The sequence below is a fragment of the Mycteria americana genome, chromosome 5 (assembly GCF_035582795.1).
Source record: "Mycteria americana isolate JAX WOST 10 ecotype Jacksonville Zoo and Gardens chromosome 5, USCA_MyAme_1.0, whole genome shotgun sequence".
NCBI classification, from domain to species: domain Eukaryota; kingdom Metazoa; phylum Chordata; class Aves; order Ciconiiformes; family Ciconiidae; genus Mycteria; species Mycteria americana.
Window position 1 is genome coordinate 51846325 of NC_134369.1, and position 18890 is coordinate 51865214.

Below are 18890 nucleotides of genomic sequence, written 5' to 3' on the forward strand. Positions count from 1 at the left end.
AGCCCAAACCTGTATGTGATGCATTGAATAGACCTCAGTTAGGATGTATGGGGTAAGTCTTTCATTCCCAAATAATTCAGTTGCATGTGAGCTTATAATCATGTTTGATGTCAAGCCTAAATCAGGATAATCTGGATTGCAGTTGCTGGTCTAGGCTTCTGAATGAGTATAGAAATTCCTGTATTTCCATAATATAATGGAGCATATTCTAAATTTTCTCCTGACCTAAAGAAAAATAAAGAGTGAATTCTAAATTCCAGATTGAAGCGATTAAATAAGAATATTACTTGATCTTGAACTTCAGTGAGTTGCCAGCAACCTTCTCTGAAATAAGCACAAGACAACAGAGCAAGTAATACTGCTGAAGACCACTGAGAGCACAAAGCACAGAGCGTTCTAAGTCTCAAACCATTACTTTTCTGGGATAATGAACCTCTGATAATGCAAACAAATTCTAGTTGGCAAATAATTCCCTTTCATGTTAATGATATATCAAGAAATTAAATAATGTAACCACAAAACAGTCAGCAACATTAATCTGCAGAATGCCAGGTGTGAATTACAGGAAAAATTGCAGGATGCACAATACAAGTGGGCTTGGAGAAGAGTATTAAGCCACAAAGATTTCAAATTTTTAAAAAATGGATCTCTGGGCTACTGCTATTTACATCCTACTCAGCCTGGGAATTAGATCTTGATGATGTATGGTAGCTATTAAATTGTGGATAGTAGGGTTATGCTCTGATCCCTACAGAGTCACTAATTGAGTTGTTCCTATATTAATGGATAAAGGTTGAATATAGCTATGGAGACTAAAAAATATCTACAGTTCTGTATATGACGGGATAAGCACAGACTCAGAGCAAATTTAGCATTCATTCAGCCTCTTATGGTCCCCATCCTCTGGTAACATTTCGACTACTTTACTAAATGATGACAAATGCTTGAAGCCAAGATATGTGGAGAATGAAATTATTTTTTCAGAGTTAATTCCTCCAAAGTATCACCACCTTAGAGGTTGCTGTCAAAAGCAACTGGATTGAATTTTGCTACATACTGAGGGAGAAGAAGAGAAGACGTGTGTGAGAGAAATATGTGATAGATTTTCAATATGATTTTTTTCTTGTTCTTAGGTACATTGGGTTTGACAATTTGCAGCAGGCAGTTTTGTGTTTTGCTAAGTAGGACCCTGAATATAGTAATTATTTTAATTATCTTTGCTGCCATTATCACATTGTTTTTACATATGCAGTTATTTTATCTGTACTTTTTTAGGGATCAGAGTTCAAATTTGATGTTACAGAATTATGAAAAATATTGTGTGGGAAGAAAACTCAAGAGGTCATCTAATTCAACCTTCTGCTCAAAGCAAGGCTATTTTTGAAGTTATATTGGGTTCTGCAGGGTCTTGTCCAGTCAAGTCTGCTCCAAAGATTGAGATTTCACAACCTCCTTGGGAGGTTGGAGTGTGCTTGACCAACCTCATGGTGAAAATTATTTCCTGATGTTCAGCTGGAATTTTCCATGTCAGAACATGCAACTGTTTCCTCTTGTCCTTTCTTGGTGTGCCACTGAAAAAGACCTTTGTGCTTTAGCCTTAATCTCTCCAACGCATGCCATTGACTCATGTTCAGCTTGTTGTCTACCAGGACCCTATGTCCTTTCCTAACCAGTCAGGCCCCAGTCTGTGCTGCTTCATGGGGTTGTTTCATATGATACCCCTGTTATTTTAACTTTGCTTTCTATTCTATGCTAAACATTTTGGTGGAATGAAACAGAACGGAAAACTCCAAATAAACATATCTTTCAATTCCTCAAAACTTGGTGAGACCGAGTTGTGGATTCTCATTGCATCTCAGTCAAACAGTACAAAATGTGTAGTATTTGTTTTCATTATCTATAGAAAAACAACATGAGAAGAACATGCCTTTAAGTTATTTTTAAAACGGATGTAGTCTTTGTGCCAGCCCTCTGCATATATGATATCCATACTTTAAATTATTTTCTTAGCTATACATGTGTAAATGACTGAATTTCTTACTTCAGTGATATAATTCCATGATTGTACAAATATTTTTTATAGAAGAATTGGACTGGAAAATTGAATTGGGCCCAATGTGATATCTCAATAGAATTCCTCTGACTAAATGTTGATATGCACAACCTTTCTATGTCTGTTACAGTTACATACATTACTGCTGAGCTAATCCTAATACAAGCTTCTTTATTCACGTCACAGTTATTCTTTATTCTATAGTATATTGCCCTTGTCAAGGCTTCTTTCCTTGCCCAGTTTTAGACATTTCAAGTTTAAATGAAAATGTGTAGTTTATCTGACAGAATGTAGATGTCTACATTTGAGCAAGCTGTCTAGATTCTCTTTATATACCATGAAGACAAAAGGGCACTTTCAGAATAGGAATTATTCCATACTAAAGTAGATAGGTAAAATGGATAATTTCTATCCTGCGTGAGTTTTTCTCTACTGCCTGTATAGATAATTCAAACAGCTAGCTCACATGGAGAAGCAGAATTCCACAAAGCTGTACCTCTAAACCTTCATGGACGACCTTCATATATGCATATGTAAACAAAGTAAGCAAACAAACAAACCAACCTCCCCTCTGTTCAGTTCCTATTGTAACTGTACATTTACCTTGAACTAGTAAGGATGAAGTTCATTATAGTATTCTGAGATATTTTGCCTCACAGACAGATTTTATACTTTTGCTGCCACACTGGTTACCTGAAGATGAATCTGAGAACTCTCATGTATTATTCCTACTTGGTAACTGCACTTCAGTAACAAATCCACTTATTAGGCACAAACCCCCCAAAGCAAAACAAAAAAACAATCTGGAACAGCAAAATCACTGAAGAAGAAAAAAGCCCCCAAAACATTCTGTTTTCTAGGAAAAGTTTAAAAACAAAAAGAAAGGAAGCTTTCCTTCCATGCCAACAGCCAATACAGAGACCTTGTGCAGTCAGATTTGTTGCACTTCAAGCACAAAAGTAAATTGGGAAAACCAACTTTAAGAATGAAATGTCGCCAAATTATCCTGACGTAGATATAACGCAAAATGTTTATGAATGCATTTATATTATTGTTTCCCAGCATGATTATTAGTCTAGAGATTGTTAAGATAAAATGTTAAAACTTATTTTTAGATATTCTGGAATTCATTTTTGTTATTCAGCTAAATTTAACATCCTTTCATGTCTTTGATAATTAGTCTCTGCTCAGGTTGCAGACTTACTTCTTCTTCTCCTTCTTCTTCTCCTTCTTTTTCTTCTTCTTCTTCTTCTTCTTCTTCTTCTTCTTCTTCTTCTTCTTCTTCTTCTTCTTCTTCTTCTTCTTCCTCTTCCTCATCTTCCTTCTGTCTGCCACTTTATGTTGTTACCTTCAGAAAGACAGACTTCATGTTAACTACTCTGCAACAAGTTTTCATATCAGTTGTTTTGTTCAGAATCTCCTAATGGAAACCCACACTCTTCCTGTGAGAAAGGATTTACTTTGGATTGAAAGCACAACATTTAAGCTCCAAGTCTATCCCTTTGTGTGCAGAGTTTTGTGAAAGGCAAAACACTTAGAAGGAACAGCTTAGTTTTTTTAGTAACTAATGAGGGTATTAATAAAATTGACTCCTTCCTCCCTTTTATACCTCTTCTGCAGAAAGCAAAGTTAATGTTATATGTTGCTGTCTTGTCATAAATAGTTTGCAGATATCACCTTATGAGACAGTTTTAAGTCACAGCCACAGCCCAACCATTTATTTTAGCCCTGAAGTGATTACATAGATGTTAATTAACCCCAATGCTGCTCATTAGACCTAGTGATGAACAAATCTCTAAAGGACTCTGAGAGTAAAAAGTGGCTAATTCTAGAACATCTGCAACCTAGGTCCTTTCAAATGAGAAAACACTAACCCAAATACAAACCTTCTGGCTTTAGACAGTGGCAAAATGGTCAGGTGTCACATTGCAAAAATTAGAAAAATCTGAAAATTTGGGAACTTCCAATGCTGGGTAGAAAACACCACAGTTGCATACTCAGCATATATCAGTTCTGTGTCAGTGAAAAACATTGGAAAAACTAGAGCAAAACTACTAGTGAAAACTACTTCTGGAGACATAAGTAATAAATGCTATATCCTTCAGTCTCATTGCACACTTTCCAATACTACCATTTTTAGTCCCATGGCTTTAGGCAATGACCCAGTGTTAAGCATCTGTGTGCACAGCAGTTTAGATTTCCAGATGTCCAGAAAGCCCAGTGCTACTATTCATGCACAGTGACTCATAAGTCTAGGACACATTAAACTCCCACGGACACAACAGAGAGGCATTCCAGCTTATCTGACAGATGGATCACGTTGGATCTGCCACCACTCTGAGATGTGCTAGACAGATGCAGTCCAACTTGCCTTTCACAAGTTTATGAAGCAGACCAGTCAGGTACAGCAAGAAAGAAGGGTTGCATTAATAGATTCTGCCTGTCCACTTTCCCCATTTGCAAACCCGTTCTTTCAAAGCGATTGTCCCGCTGCTGTGCTCAGTTCTTCTCAAGAGGTGGTGTGATTCAGAATTAGCCTCTCTGTATGGAAATGGCAGGGTGACAGTCTTAGAACAGAGGAGCCAGGCTGCTCATGCCACACAACAAAAGTCAAATCACTAAAAAGAATAAGTAGGTCTTCCTTTTTTACTTTTACTACCAAATTCAATGGTTATCAAAGGCCTGTTTCCGTTAAAGATACAGACATGCTTTGAGAGAATTTATTTATGTTCAAATTACATTATTTTACTTTTGCCTCCCTGACAGCCAATGTTTTTCTCAAATTCCCTTAAATGTTATTTTCAGAAAGAGATAGTATAATCTATCCATCTATCCATCCAGCTCCATGGTATCACTCTACTACCTGAATCTGAGTCTATAGACAAGGAAACTTAAATACTGTATTTATGCAGAAAACAAACAGATGTACTTTTTATCAAAATGGGATTAACTGAGATTCCCATTCAGTCCTTGCTTTCCCACAGAAACTGCCCAAAGACTGCCAATCCATACAAACTGTTGGAACTGTGGGATAGAAATGGGTCTTCTTTTGGACTGCTAGGAGAAGTGGGACAAAGTGTGGCAAAGATTAATGTTATCCTGGGCTTCATTAGGAGGAGCATTGCCAGCAGGTTGAGGGAGGTGATCCTTCCACTCTGCTCAGCACTGGTGAGTCCACACCTGGAGTACTGTGTCCAGTTCTGCGCTCCCTAGTACAAGGGAGATATGGAGCTGCTGAATAGAGTCCAGTGAAGGGCCGCTAAGATGATGAAGGGACTGGAGCATCTCTCCCGTGAGGAAAGGCTGAGAGAGCTGGGACTGTTCAGCCTGGAGAAGAGAAGGCTCAGGGTGGGGATCTTACCAATGTGTACAAATACCTAAAGGGATGGTGTAAAGAAGAGGGAGCCAGGCTCTTTTCAGTGGGGCACAGTGACAGGGCAAGAGCCAATGGGCACAAACTGAAACACTGGAGGTTCCCTCTGAACATCAGGAAACAGTTTTTTATTGTGAGTGTGACTGAGCACTGGCACAGGTTGCCCAGAGAGGTTGTGGAGTCTCCATCCTTGGAGATACTCAAAAGCCATCTGGACGTGGTCCTGGGCAACCTGGTCTAGGTGACACTGCTTGAGCAGGGGCTGTTGAGCCAGGTGACCTCCAGAGGTCCCTTCCAACCTCAATCATTCTGTGATTCTGTGACATGAAACTGTAGGGAAGCTGTCAGTTCAGATCCAACTTATATCAGATTTCCACTAATAGTATTAAGGTGAAAGGCTCAAACATTCCCCATGATTCATACATAACCGTTGCATTGAGCTTTCACTTGGACATCTTTTTCAAACGTGAAAGATGTCTTAGTCCATGCTATTGTTCAAGATATATTTTGATTTGTTTACTTTTTACTATGTTAGATCAATGCAGAATTGTGCATTCATTTAAACTGAAAAAAAAAATCCAGCCAAAGCAAAAATTTCAGGATAGGTTCCAATATACTGAGTTAAGAACTGCACCATGGAATACCACCAATAAACACATTGTCTGAAGGCACTCTGGTAAATTGCAAATAGCCTAGCCTTGCCAAATGTTCATACCAAAGATAATGGAGCTTTCAAATCCAGATGGTAGGTACTTTCCCTGGCACTCATTTGTATTTGCAACATTTTCTTTGATATTTTGGAGACAAAACATCTGAGCTGAGGAAATTGTAACTCCATCTAGCTGGTGGAAAACCTAAGAACTTTTTGCTGTGACTGTTTGATCCCCTATCCTCATAGACCCCCTTCTAAATCATGTTACTTTGCTAAGCCATGTGGAGGATCAGAGTTTCTCCCGTAGGTGAAGCATCCAGAACAATCAGTATTGTCCCAGCTCCTTTATCTTCTGCAAGCATCTCTACTTTAACTGTTCTGCTTTCACCCATGATAGTTAGCTGGACATCGAAGATACATAACACAGAATAAAGGAGGGTTAGTTTAAGTTGCCAATTTATAAGTCATTAAAGATAAGCAGTCTTGAGATATCATCAAAACTAATACAGTCAATGACATCCTTAAAAAAGGGCCCTTAAAGTGCTTCTATATTCAGCTAGATAAGAATGAAATAGCAATTGCAGGAATTTCACAGTGAATCTAATATTTCAACCAAGTGCTAGCCACAGGGACAAAATGATATGCTTATATAGGTCATGGCAATTTCAAAAGGAAATGCTTTATAAAGAGCACAAAAGCATCATGGGTAACAATGCAAATTACCATGTCAGTAACCCTAATTAAATTTAGCTGAACTTACAGTGTGGGATAGTGGTTGAAGGAAAAAAAAGTTCATTTACTTTGCTCATCTCTTACAAAATGTGCCACATGCATACTTTTTCCCTTTCCTTGGATTCATTATTAAAGAGTTTGAGATGCCTTCCATGCTAATGGGAATTCAAAACTGAGTAAACCCATGGAATTAGAGATTTTTAAACAAAAGATCAAAACTAGCATAGTTTCTTCAGTTATATAATCTTCAGAGCTGGCTGTGACCCTGACAACTACTATGCTAAATACAACATCCTTTCCTTTTATATGTGAGTTCAACAGTCCAGAACCAGAATTACTAGTCTGTCCTAAACTTTATAAGGGGGACAGTGAGAAGAAAGAAAAAATGTAATAAGATTTGACCTTGCGTTTCTGAAAAAAAAAACAAACCCAAAAATAAAACCAAAAACCCAACCCTAATGGATTAGGACTTTTCCTTTAAATTTCAGCTCTTGGATGTACCAGATTAGGGACTCAATGCAGTATTATCATGTATCTTCAAGGTATGGAACAAGTACATTAACAGGTCAGATAGGTTATTGTTTTATACAGACTGTCCAAAAAACCCACCCTAAACCCCAACAAAACAAATAATATTTTGCCTAAAGAGCCTTTTAAAACTGGTGATTAATCTGAATTTTTGGGTATGGAATACATGATTTACTTTTTTTAATGAAAATAATTTAGGAAACAAAATTACATTCTGACCTGAAAAAGGTAGGATTGGTGCCGACCAAACTACATACATTTCTCAAAATCTACTAATTTTATCAGGCTCAAACATAGCCATGATAAATTAGACATGATAAGTTTAGTACCTGCACAGGAGTTTCATCTTGGTGGTTATCACTAATGCTGATGAAGGGTGTTATTGTTGCTCATGCTTTCTGTTAAAAAAGCAAGAGAGCTAAAAAGATATCAAAGATATCAAAAGTGCAAAACAGGTAGAAGCACCTCAGATGCAGAATCAAGAATAAACACTGGAAAAAGCTTCTTTTCACATAAAGGAAGTTGGTTTTTTAAATTCTATTCAGAAGAGTGATGGATTTTTTCATCTAGTTAAAGTTAAATCAAAACAATATCTTCTGAAAACCCAGCCTGCTCAAAACAAAACAAAATGGGGAGGAGTCCAGAATAATAAAGGACTAAAATTAATGAATACAACATTACCCAGGATGCTCCAGAGAAAGATCAAAATTCAAATTCCTGTGCTGCAAGCTCCAAGGAAGGGATTTAGTCTGGATTTTTTTCCAGCAATATCCTTAAACTACGTTGAAGAAATGTATCCTGTGGAAACAGTTTTACTTCATAAAGAGATTAAGCATTCACCAAACTGCCTTTCACTCTAAGTGCTTAAGGCTGTTGCCTCAAATGTTAGGTAAATAATTATTAATCTCTAGTGCAAATCGGGTTATAGGGACATTTAAACTTGTGGTCATGTGAGAGAGTTGACCTCAAGGTAGGCTGTTCTCTCAGTCAACCACTGAGAGAACCATTCCATGTCATGTCTGAAGTCCTCTTCTGATTTTTAATAATACAACGAGTTTTCTGCTTGTAAAATGTTTCAATTACAATGAATCAGCACTTTTCTATGGAGAAAAAGGATGTCCCATCAACCATTTTCCAATCATCTCTATTTTGATGTATTTCAAGTTGTTGAAAAGCAAAGCAAAGCAAAGCAAAGCAAAGCAAAGCAAAGCAAAGCAAAGCAAAGCAAAGCAAAGTATATCTCTGGGGAACTGCTTAAATGGGAAAATAATCTCGTGAAACTTGTTATAAAGAATAGATATTAATTCCTGCTTACGGACCAGTACTCCCTCCCCGGGGAAATAAATTCTAATATTAACACAGTGGTGAAGGTATTGCTCAGCACATTTGTATTTGTTACTGACCAGATCATATCCAAGTCACTGTTTCATAGTGTTTGGACATGTTGGATCTAAATTAGCAGGGACTCTGTTGTAAACAATGGATGACTTAGACAGAAAGCCTGTTGCAATTTGCTGGAAAATGGGCCACATTTTCTGCACTGGAAAGGAGTCTTGTAAGGTGGCAATGAACTGGAAAATACAGAATGTAATTAAAGGAGGCCTAATCAGTTGGGAAATGGAATGGATTCAATAGCAGAACCTTCCACAGTCTGTAGTTACTCAAATGCGCTTCTGTTACTATATCAATATTTTCCAAGGTATGTTTCTTTGCATCCATTTCCCAAATGAATTCCACTATTCACACTTGTCTCCCTAATCAGCCTTCTTCAGTTTAGTGATAAAACTATCATGCTTCAGCTAAGAAGAACTCTGCACAGCCCTTAGCAACTCACATAGGCACGAAGTAGTTGAGCCCACATGGTTGCCTTGTGTATAGAATCAAAACATCTCTTCTTTTGCTTTGTAAAGGTAGGGTTTGACAGTACAGGTTTGCTGCTGAAAGGCACTACTTGTTTGTTAAGGCTGGGCCACTTCACTATCCTGAAATGGGAGCTCTGTTGTGAAGACCATTCTGTAGGAAAATGTTAACTTGCTCTTTAGGCTACTTTCCAGAAATGGCATCAAAAAGACCTAACTTGGATGACTTCCGCTTTTGTTAATGACACCTTGAAAAAGACTGGGAAGCTTGAAGAAAGGTCAGTGATGAAAGAAAAATGTGAAATATAATTATGAAGGAAAAATTTCTCCTAACCAAATGTGGCCATCAATCATCAGCTCTTACTTTTATGCATTCAAGCATGCTGTTTTCTGCACTTTTTGATGTTATTTTACATATGTAAAATTTCTTCCAGGCACCATATGACCGTAAAAAGAACAGGTTTTAATTTCTAAGAGTATATAGTGGAAAATTTATATTGGCTCCAGACCTTGCAGAACCCAGAGCAATCAGATTATTTATTGCAGGTGTTCTTGGTGAGCAATGTTTCTCCACTTATAAGCTATGAGTTAAAAGGTTTAAAAATAAACAGAATGTTATTGAGGAAATACAATAAAACATCAACTTGGGAAAACTGAATAAAATATCAGCAGGAGGTGTGATTACCACAACCAGCATAGTTTGCCAACATTCCCAAACCCAATCGTTTCGCTGATCTACCTGTGAGGCTGATGGGGTGCTAGCTCCTGCCTTTCTCCACTTTTTTTTTTTACTCCCTCTTCCCTGTGCAGTCAAATTCAATATCAATTATATCAATAACTTACAGGTGTGTTTGTGTGTTTGGAGAGGAACTATTCTACTGTGTTAACTAGTTGAAGTGGTCTCTTGCCAGAGGGAAGGCCATACAGTAATCTGACATATAGACTTCAGTTTTTGGTGTCTTTACACCAAGAAGTAAAGACTCCAAAGACTCAGTCACACACGTACCTCACTTGACAATTCCTACCAAGCTCTGCTGATTGTCTTGAGGGAGCTTTTTCCACATATCATTTCCACAGAGAGAAATCAGCACCATTCACAAATTCAAATTATATCACATTACAGAAGAACTCTGTTGAATATGGCCATGGTCCCTTTCGACGTTGCCTTAATGAGTGCTTAAGTCCATGGGGCTTCTTAACTCCAACGTACATTAACTAGGTTGTAACACAAGGCACACCAGACACTGGTCTCTCACCTTATCTACCCTAGACATGAAAAGCAGTGGTCCCCAGATCATTGAACTCCTGTGACCTAAGAAACCCCAGATTTGACAGCTTCTCCACTGTGTGAGGAGACATTTTGTTGACCCCTGATGACCTGTCTAAGCACAGTTAAGCTGATGGCCTGAGAGTGTGAGCTGTCTGTAGAGAATCTGGCTGTGGTTATGTCACAGTAATTTGGGACCGTGTCTTCAGAGGACATGCACTGTTCACATAGTCAAACACATGCTCCAGCATTAAAATTTAAAAGTATTTTAACAGAACTGGCATGCTTTGGCAAAGTGTATGAGACCTGGCCCACATAGCACTTCTCTTCATTAACTCACAGATGCTTGAGATATCTTCTCTCCAACAGGGACACTCTCTCAGGAAATTAGGTTACTTATCTTATTAAACAATAGGGAGCTCTAAAGTGACCTCCCTTCACCTCTCCAGGTTGTATTTCTTACATTTATTGGAAATATTTATTATTTTTAAGGGATTTATTCAGCTCTCTCTTCCCTAGTACTGAGGAATGATTACATGTTTATACATAGTCTAGTGTCATCTCCTTCAAAAAATGACAGATGTGTAACTCTTTGTAAGCCACTGTTGTCTATAGGCTAAAAGGAAAGAAAAAGAAAAAAACAAGTGGAAAAGTAATCTCTGTCTTACTTTAGTCCTAAGAAACTAGAGGGGTTGAATCACAGCCTGGGAACTTCCACCCTCTCTTGGGCGTTGTTGGTGTATCATCATCAGCAGACAGAAGCACTGGGATGCTCGCAGGTAGAGGAGAAGGAGGCATTCTTCAGTTTGACCTTTTCATCTCAAAAATTTAGAGTGACAGTTCACTCTGTAATAAGCCAGGTTGTGACAGGAAGAGGCACAGAAGGAGGGATTCAACTGCTATTGCATGTTACCTGAACAGCTATTGTCTGATTTGAGCTTAGTGGTGGCATCTTGTAGACTGGTTCTACCCCAAGGTTGCCAGCTGCAGCATGCTGATCTACATTGTCAAAGACCAAAAGAGTGCCTGACTGAATAATACAGTACTCTTCCTGGCTTTTGGAGCTGGGATCCATCCTTCAGCTCCACTCTGAAGCCACAGCACTTCCATCCTCCCAGTTTCTCCCTTGAGAAGAATTCCAGATGCCTCTAGCATTAGGTAAGATCGAGGAGACCTAACTCATTGAACTTCCCTTTTTTGTGTTCTGAGTCATTGAGGCTGGAAAGTGTTCACTGACTCAGCTGTAAATCCCACGGCTATAGGTCTTGAGGCAGTGCTCAAAGCAGCTTCCTGATGACATCACAGCACCATGAAGAAAGAATTCTTCACAGCACTCCAAATCATTTAGGAATTCAGAAAATCTGGCCAGTGCTGGTTTATTACTGAGATAATCTATTCACTGTGCTAACTAGAGTGAAAGGTTCTAATTGATTGCAGAATTGTTTTCTCCTCCATACCAGCAAAGTTCTTTCTGGCTGTATGTGAGAGTATGGCATATACTGATAAATGAGTCCTACTTTTAGAGGGCGCAAATGAAGCTGGAACTGAGGCGCTTGCTCATGCCTCTGCAGATGGCAGTTCAGCTCTTGCTTGAGTCCCAGATTTCACTAGGCAGGTCATGCTCCTTCTGTTTCAGCTCCCACCTGTAAAATAAAGATCATAATAACACTCACTTCTTCATACTCTTTGTCTGTCTTAATTACAAAGACTGGATGGGGATGATGTGTGGCTGTATCTGTGCAATGCTGTAGAGCTTAGCTCAGTAGGGGCCCATAAATGCTACTGTAGCAAAGAAACTCTTCCTTGCAGTCCTTTCTGTAACTCTCAGCACTCCAGTAACAGGTTTTATTTCTTCTGTTATTTTCTTGCCAGGATTCAGGTTCAAGATACCCTGTTTCTGTTGTGTCAGTTCATGATGCCACAAATACTCATACTACAAGTAGATTCATGTTTTCCTTGTGGTGATTGGAAAGACGTCACAAGCTGCTGCTATGGGGCTGATCTCTTAATCCAAGTCTTATGGTGAGACCAAAATGGAGACTTATTTTCCGCCATGTTTTTAATGTTTCTTATTGCATTATTATTCTTAACAAGAAGTAGCCAAAAATTCATCTATTTATTTGGAAATAACCATTTGTGATACTCACTTTTTTATCTGGGCAATTTACCCTTCTCTGCTTTCACCTGGAAGTTGTTTATCTTGCTCTTCTCTACTGCACAAAGCTCTTAAATTTTTTTGTACTTCATGCAGTGCTAAGGAGACAGACCAGGTCCTACACATAACAGAAAACACAGACCAGAATCATTACAGAAGGTTTATCACTGAAGCTACAGCAAAGATGGAATTACTGGGGTGTCTTTGGTCTCTGTGCTCTAGAAAGCCTTACAATGTCCACAAGAAACCAGATGAAACAATATGAAAGTTATGAACTTAAACACTCCTGACCAGTGTTTTAAGCTGGGTGTTTTGTAGGCTTATGTGTGTATTAATACAGGATTTAAAAAAAAAAAAAAAAGAGAAGGGAAGAGATTTCTCCTCATTAACTAATAAACACTGATTGAAAAGTCCCCTCCTAAACAATGGTCATTTACCCTTGGCTAAACAAAATGGGATCACAGAGATAAGGTTAAACTTTAGAATAAAATTAATGATGCTAATTTTAACTTTTGCTGTTCTTTAATTATTGATGTCACTATATTGCTGGCCTTAAAGATTCAGGCATTTATAAACACATCCCTGTAGGTATAGCTGCAAATCTCTCTGGGCTTTAGCCAGCTAGCTGAAATTTCTAATTTAACAAAAATATAAGGAAACAAAAAATATCATCTATTCACACAGTTGTCTGAAAAAGTCATGTTTAGAAAAGTGAAAATAAAATACATCCCTTCCTAAAACAGGGCAAATTTAAAGCAGTCCCAGTGAAATTCCTCTCTATTGACCCACAACTCAGAAAAAGGACCCTTTTTTTCCAGTAAGCAGGTACAGTGTGAGCAGAAGCAATCATTCATCTAATAAGACTGAGAGGACAAGTCATGTTCCATCATACAGTTAGTCTTATGAAACTGATGATATGATGGCTTTGAAACATTTCTATGGACCATGATATCCTATTTTTCTGCAGCAGTAACAATGATTTTCAGTTACATCGAATTGTTCAAGTTAAGCTGCATAAAACCCTGAAGAAGCAAATATTTCAGTAAAGAATTCCCCCACTTATTTCTAGAACTGACTTTTCTTTACCACAGCATCTAATGTGAGCATCCTCTAAATAATGCAGCTTTGATATTGTGTTGATGATTTTGATATTGATTTGGCAAAAGTAGAATGTATACTGTCCTCTTGTATCTCGTATGTATATATTATCATTCTGTAGATCAAGTAAAACCATGAGTCAGTGGAAATTCTGAAGGTTATTTTTTATTCTTATTGAACTTCCACACAGTTCCTCATCCATAGCTTTTAAATTACCTTCTAAACATGAAAGTCATCCCTCCCTTTTGCAGGTGGAGATACTAGTGCACAGAGAAGAGCAATTAATCCCAAACTCTCACAAGGCATCAGTATGACAGACCTTCTAGATGCCAGCCATATTGCTGTTCGATAAAGTAGAACAACTCAATATTAAAGTTAATTTATTTTTCATTGATACTTGAGCTGCACACACAGAATATGGAAGCTCAGCTGAGTAAACAGACTTGTATGTCCAAAATGGTCATCAATATCTGCGAAAATCAGTTAAGATATACAATTCCATATCCAATAGTATGAACAAATAATTTGAAATGTAATGGTTAACAATTAAAAGTTTCATTTCATGTGTTAGCATGAAAAAATTATTAACGTTTTTTTCAAGCCTCTCTGAGAGGCAGGACAAAGATTGGTTATAAGTGTGTATATATTACAACAGAAAAAAAGGACTGCTCAGACATCTATTTCTTGTACGTGGTATTCTTCCAATCTATTGCTGATACACATTGCTTTTGGTATCAGTAACAGACATGTGCAACATTCACTTTATGGCTATGTCATCAATCAAGACATATGTCCCATTCCATATCTAACTACCTTTGGAAATCACTATTATGTTTCATACTTGGCCTAGATTTATAACCTTTAATTTCCCCATATGGCTCAGGACACTGTTTTAATTTATACAGTTCTTTGTTAGTGTGTTTCCATTAATTTATGGAATTGTACTTTCATAAGTGCCTTAAAATTGCTTGTTTAATGGAAAATGTAACTCTTGAAATAAGAGCTTGCATAAATTTCTTTGCTCTGTAAGAGTAGGTGGCTCTCCTTTTATTATTTTTTCCCAATTACATAAACATGTGAGTTACTTCTATGGCCCAAGGTCTTGGTAATAACTAATGCACTAAAAAAAATTAATGTAAAATATTATTATGCCTGCTGACTGCCCTCAAAATTGCATTTAGTCCACATATAAAATAACCAAAAGTTGAATTTTTTAGAATAGCCTTCTGCAAGGCTTTTCTTAATTTCGGATATGTCAAGTCCTTAAGTCTCCCTTATCTTTTCAGAATGCTATAGTAATTCTAGTTTAGGGACAACACAGGGGGGGTTCAAACATAGGAAAATGTCCATATGTTTTTGCTGATAGCTTACATACTATATACAGTACCAAAGATTTGAAGCCCCGAGTTGAAAGTTCCAGCGAGGAAGAGAAGAAAAAAACCCAACCAGTAAAATAGCTCAAACATTGGGAGATTTTTGTAAAAGAGAAGAACAGAAATAGTAAAGTGAATGTGATGAAAGACAAAAAGGCAAACTGAATTGGAGTCCCTGGGATATACTTAAGTGGTTTACTTTGAAGTATTGTGTAGATTTGAATTTCCACTGTCCTGCACTGGGTGTCATCATTTATTCTGTACAAGGTGAATGTTAAATATAACAAAAATGCTCTTAGTTTGATTTGGCCACTTTCCGCTAACTCTGAGAGGCAGTTAATGACCGCTGGTAGTGAAGGGCAATGAAACAATTAGACATTTCTATTTAAATAATTCATTTGCATTCTGAAAAATGAACTGTCATCAACTTTACAAGCTGCATCTCAATCACTTGTTCCAACTCTCTGCACTATATTTTTTCATTTTCCTTTTCAGCTCAAGATGAAAGTCAAGAGACAATTGTGATTTTGTTCTGTGCATTGCAAAATACTTTAGTAGTAGCTGACATGAGTATTGGGAGCTCTGTGTGGAGAGAGAGAGGGAGGAAGGAGAAGGGAGAGGGAAGAAGAGAAGTTTTGCAGGGAGAAGGGGAGTAGGAGTAATACATTTTTTCTGGGAGAGCAGATATTTATTTATGCTTAAGGACAGAAGGAGAAGAATTAATCATTCATTCAAAACCAATAGGCTCTGCTGGTTCATTACTTCAGAAACATCTAGCTACACTGAAATGAAAATATTAATAGATGGGCTTGAATGAGTTTTCAATGCTATGGCAAATAGCTGTAGCTAAGGAAATACATAAAACATACGGTTTGGAAATATTTGCTTGTAGGACTTTTTTCCAAATCCTTGACACTCCTGTCTGAAAAGCACCCATGTAAAACAGCAAATGGGGATTCCTTTTGCCCATCTGCGTATGGAACATGCTTGGGACATGTGAGGAAAGTGAGGAGTAGGGGTGAAACGTGCCATGCTTCAACAAGCATCAGCCAGCCTAATGGCTCCTGGAAGACTTTTAGTACTCATGTGCGTTGGGATAGAAGCAGTTCTAGTGTGTGCAGGGATCAAATGGGGACCAGGAAATGGAAAGGGAACTTAAAACCTGCTTAGAGGTAGGCTGAATCTGGCTCATACAACACTGCTGTCTTCCATATGCTGTTTTTCTGTATTTTGCTGTTATTTAAAGGGGTGCACTCAACAGTCCAGCAAGTACTTAAAGCTCTGAGTTTATATATTCTGGTTTTTATTTACAGCTTGAGAAGTCTCAATATTCAATACTCCTGATCCTTTGGATCCTGACAGCAGCCACAGGTCAGCTGCTGAGTGATGACTGACTGTGGCTTTGGTAACTGTCACAGCTCTGAAAAAAACTGTTGGGACATACTACTGATCTCTCCTTGTTCTTGCACTGCTGCTTGTTACTTTTTACAGGCCACGATGCATCAAGAATTAAATTGCATATTCTAGGCCATTCCAGCATGTAGTGTATTGATTGGGTAAAACTTACAGCATTCTAGAAGGTGGAAAATTATTACAGTTGGGTTAATAATTCTTCATGTACAAGGAGCTGAACAGATTTTTTTTTTACCTCTTCCTTTCTTTCTAGTGAAGTGTACAAGGGTAGTTTGTGAAGCTCTCCAATTTCTATTATTCAGGAGGATAATTGGATTAAGCAGCTAGAATGAATTAGAATGGGTTCTTTGTGTAACAGCAAGTTTTCTTGAACCATAACAGGTTTGAGGTAGTGGAAGTGTAAAGACTTCTTTCAACAAATTGCTAAACATTATCTTCAGACAGAAAATCCTAATGAACCTCAAAGAATTTGCAGACAGTTGCCATCTCCCAAGGTTGGAGTCTCTTGGCACAGTGTAGGAATGAGACCCCAGAAAATAATTCTAGGAAAGAAATGGTTTATTGATTTATTTAGGTTTTTATTTATTTTACTTTTTCTCAAAGAGTTTTCAGTTTTGTTTTGAATCATCCTCATATTAAGCAGATGTTGTGTAGAGGAATGATGAAACATGGGAGGGTATTATAGCATGTGACAAAGGAAGACATGGAATGGTTGAATGGCAGTGAGGCCAGAAATACAATGCTGCAAATGATCTGGAGGAGAGGTGAACAAAACAAAACTTTGTAAACTTATGTCAGCAACAGAACTAGCTAAAGAGTTTAATCTCTATTTTAGATCAGTGGTGTTAATAATAAATTAAACATGTTATCTTGTTACTGTCAGAAGCAAATGTAAACCAGAATATTACTGGAGAAGCAACATTTTGCTGAATATTACAGATGCAGAAATGGGAGATGGATCTCCAACTAGGGTCAATCAGATCTTGTCTTACCGCTGAGGTGCAGAGGCATAGGCGTCTGATCCCTTGCTGCAACTGGCGTGGCTTCCCAGCTGGGTCTGCTTCATGGCTGGCCACAATGGGCCCTGGGTGCACCGTCTGCACCCACCAGTGCTGACATGGGATGGATACTGCTTCCGGTGCCAGGTACTGCTTCCGGTGCCAAGTCACTCGCATTGAGTGTTTCATATAGGCTCACAGGAAAGTTGAAAAGCATCTAATAGGTTAAGCAGCACGGTCCAACATTTACAGCAGGAGCTTAATATATATGGAGCTTGAAACCATTTTATATCTTACTTGCTGTTTGACTTTCTTCCTAAAACTCTCTGTGGCTCAACTTCCTCTTCTGTAAAATGATGATAATCATTCCTGTCTTTCAAATATTAGAAAAAACTTTATTTTGTGTAGAAAATATTACCTTTAATTGTTCTAAAATATTTATTCCACCAAAGAGTTAGTATCTTTTTTTTTGCCTTGAGATCCAGGGAAGTAGACAGATCATCAGCTACCACACTCCATAATCAGAGAATGGGGGCGGGGTGGTGCTCAGATGTTGTCTGTCTATCAAAGCAACTAATAAGTTCAACATTTTCTTTATCATGTGGCAGCTGAGCCCTGAGAATAGCTTAATGATTCTCAGAAAGTTCCTTCTCTCATCGGAAAGAAAGTTCACAAATAAGTCTAGATAGGAACTGATATGCTAAAAAACTGTAGTACAGTTGCAAATTATTTAGATAATGAAGTTGACTAAGGCCAGATGCCAAAGTGAAGATGAAAGAAAAAAATGGATTGTAAGAGTAAATGCTGCTTCTATTTAACAGTTTAGACAAATATTTTTGAAGACTTTATTCTACTTGAGAAAAAAGTTCAGAGTCAATGAGTTTTAAAATTGTATTCTTTCGTTCTGGTGAATAGAATTTAATGGTTATATTTTAACTCTGGAAGGCAGCTGTTTCTTTCTAAAACAGATGTGTCAGGTTTGCCTGGCAAGTTTGTTTGCTAGGACATGATTTTTAGAAAATCTGATGATCTATTACAGAAAAAAAATAATTTGCTTTCAAATTCCCTTTTTTATGACTATCATTCTACAGTATGATCATTATTCAGAGTGCAAGGATAGACTTCTGATTAGCACTGCTATGACTTTTGCAGGTTATATCAGAAAACTCCACCAAATCTATGTAACAGCTTTTGCCTTGCTGCTGTCATACACGCTACATAGGGCATAGGTATTTGGATCCAAATTGATCTCAGAATAAGACATTGTATTTTGATAGCTCAGTTATTGCCAAAATATTCTATGCTAAAATAGTAGAACTTATTAAAGCTGAATAAAATTAGATCGCTTGTTTTTCTGACTGAAAAGCTCTTATTATTTGGGAATAGGAA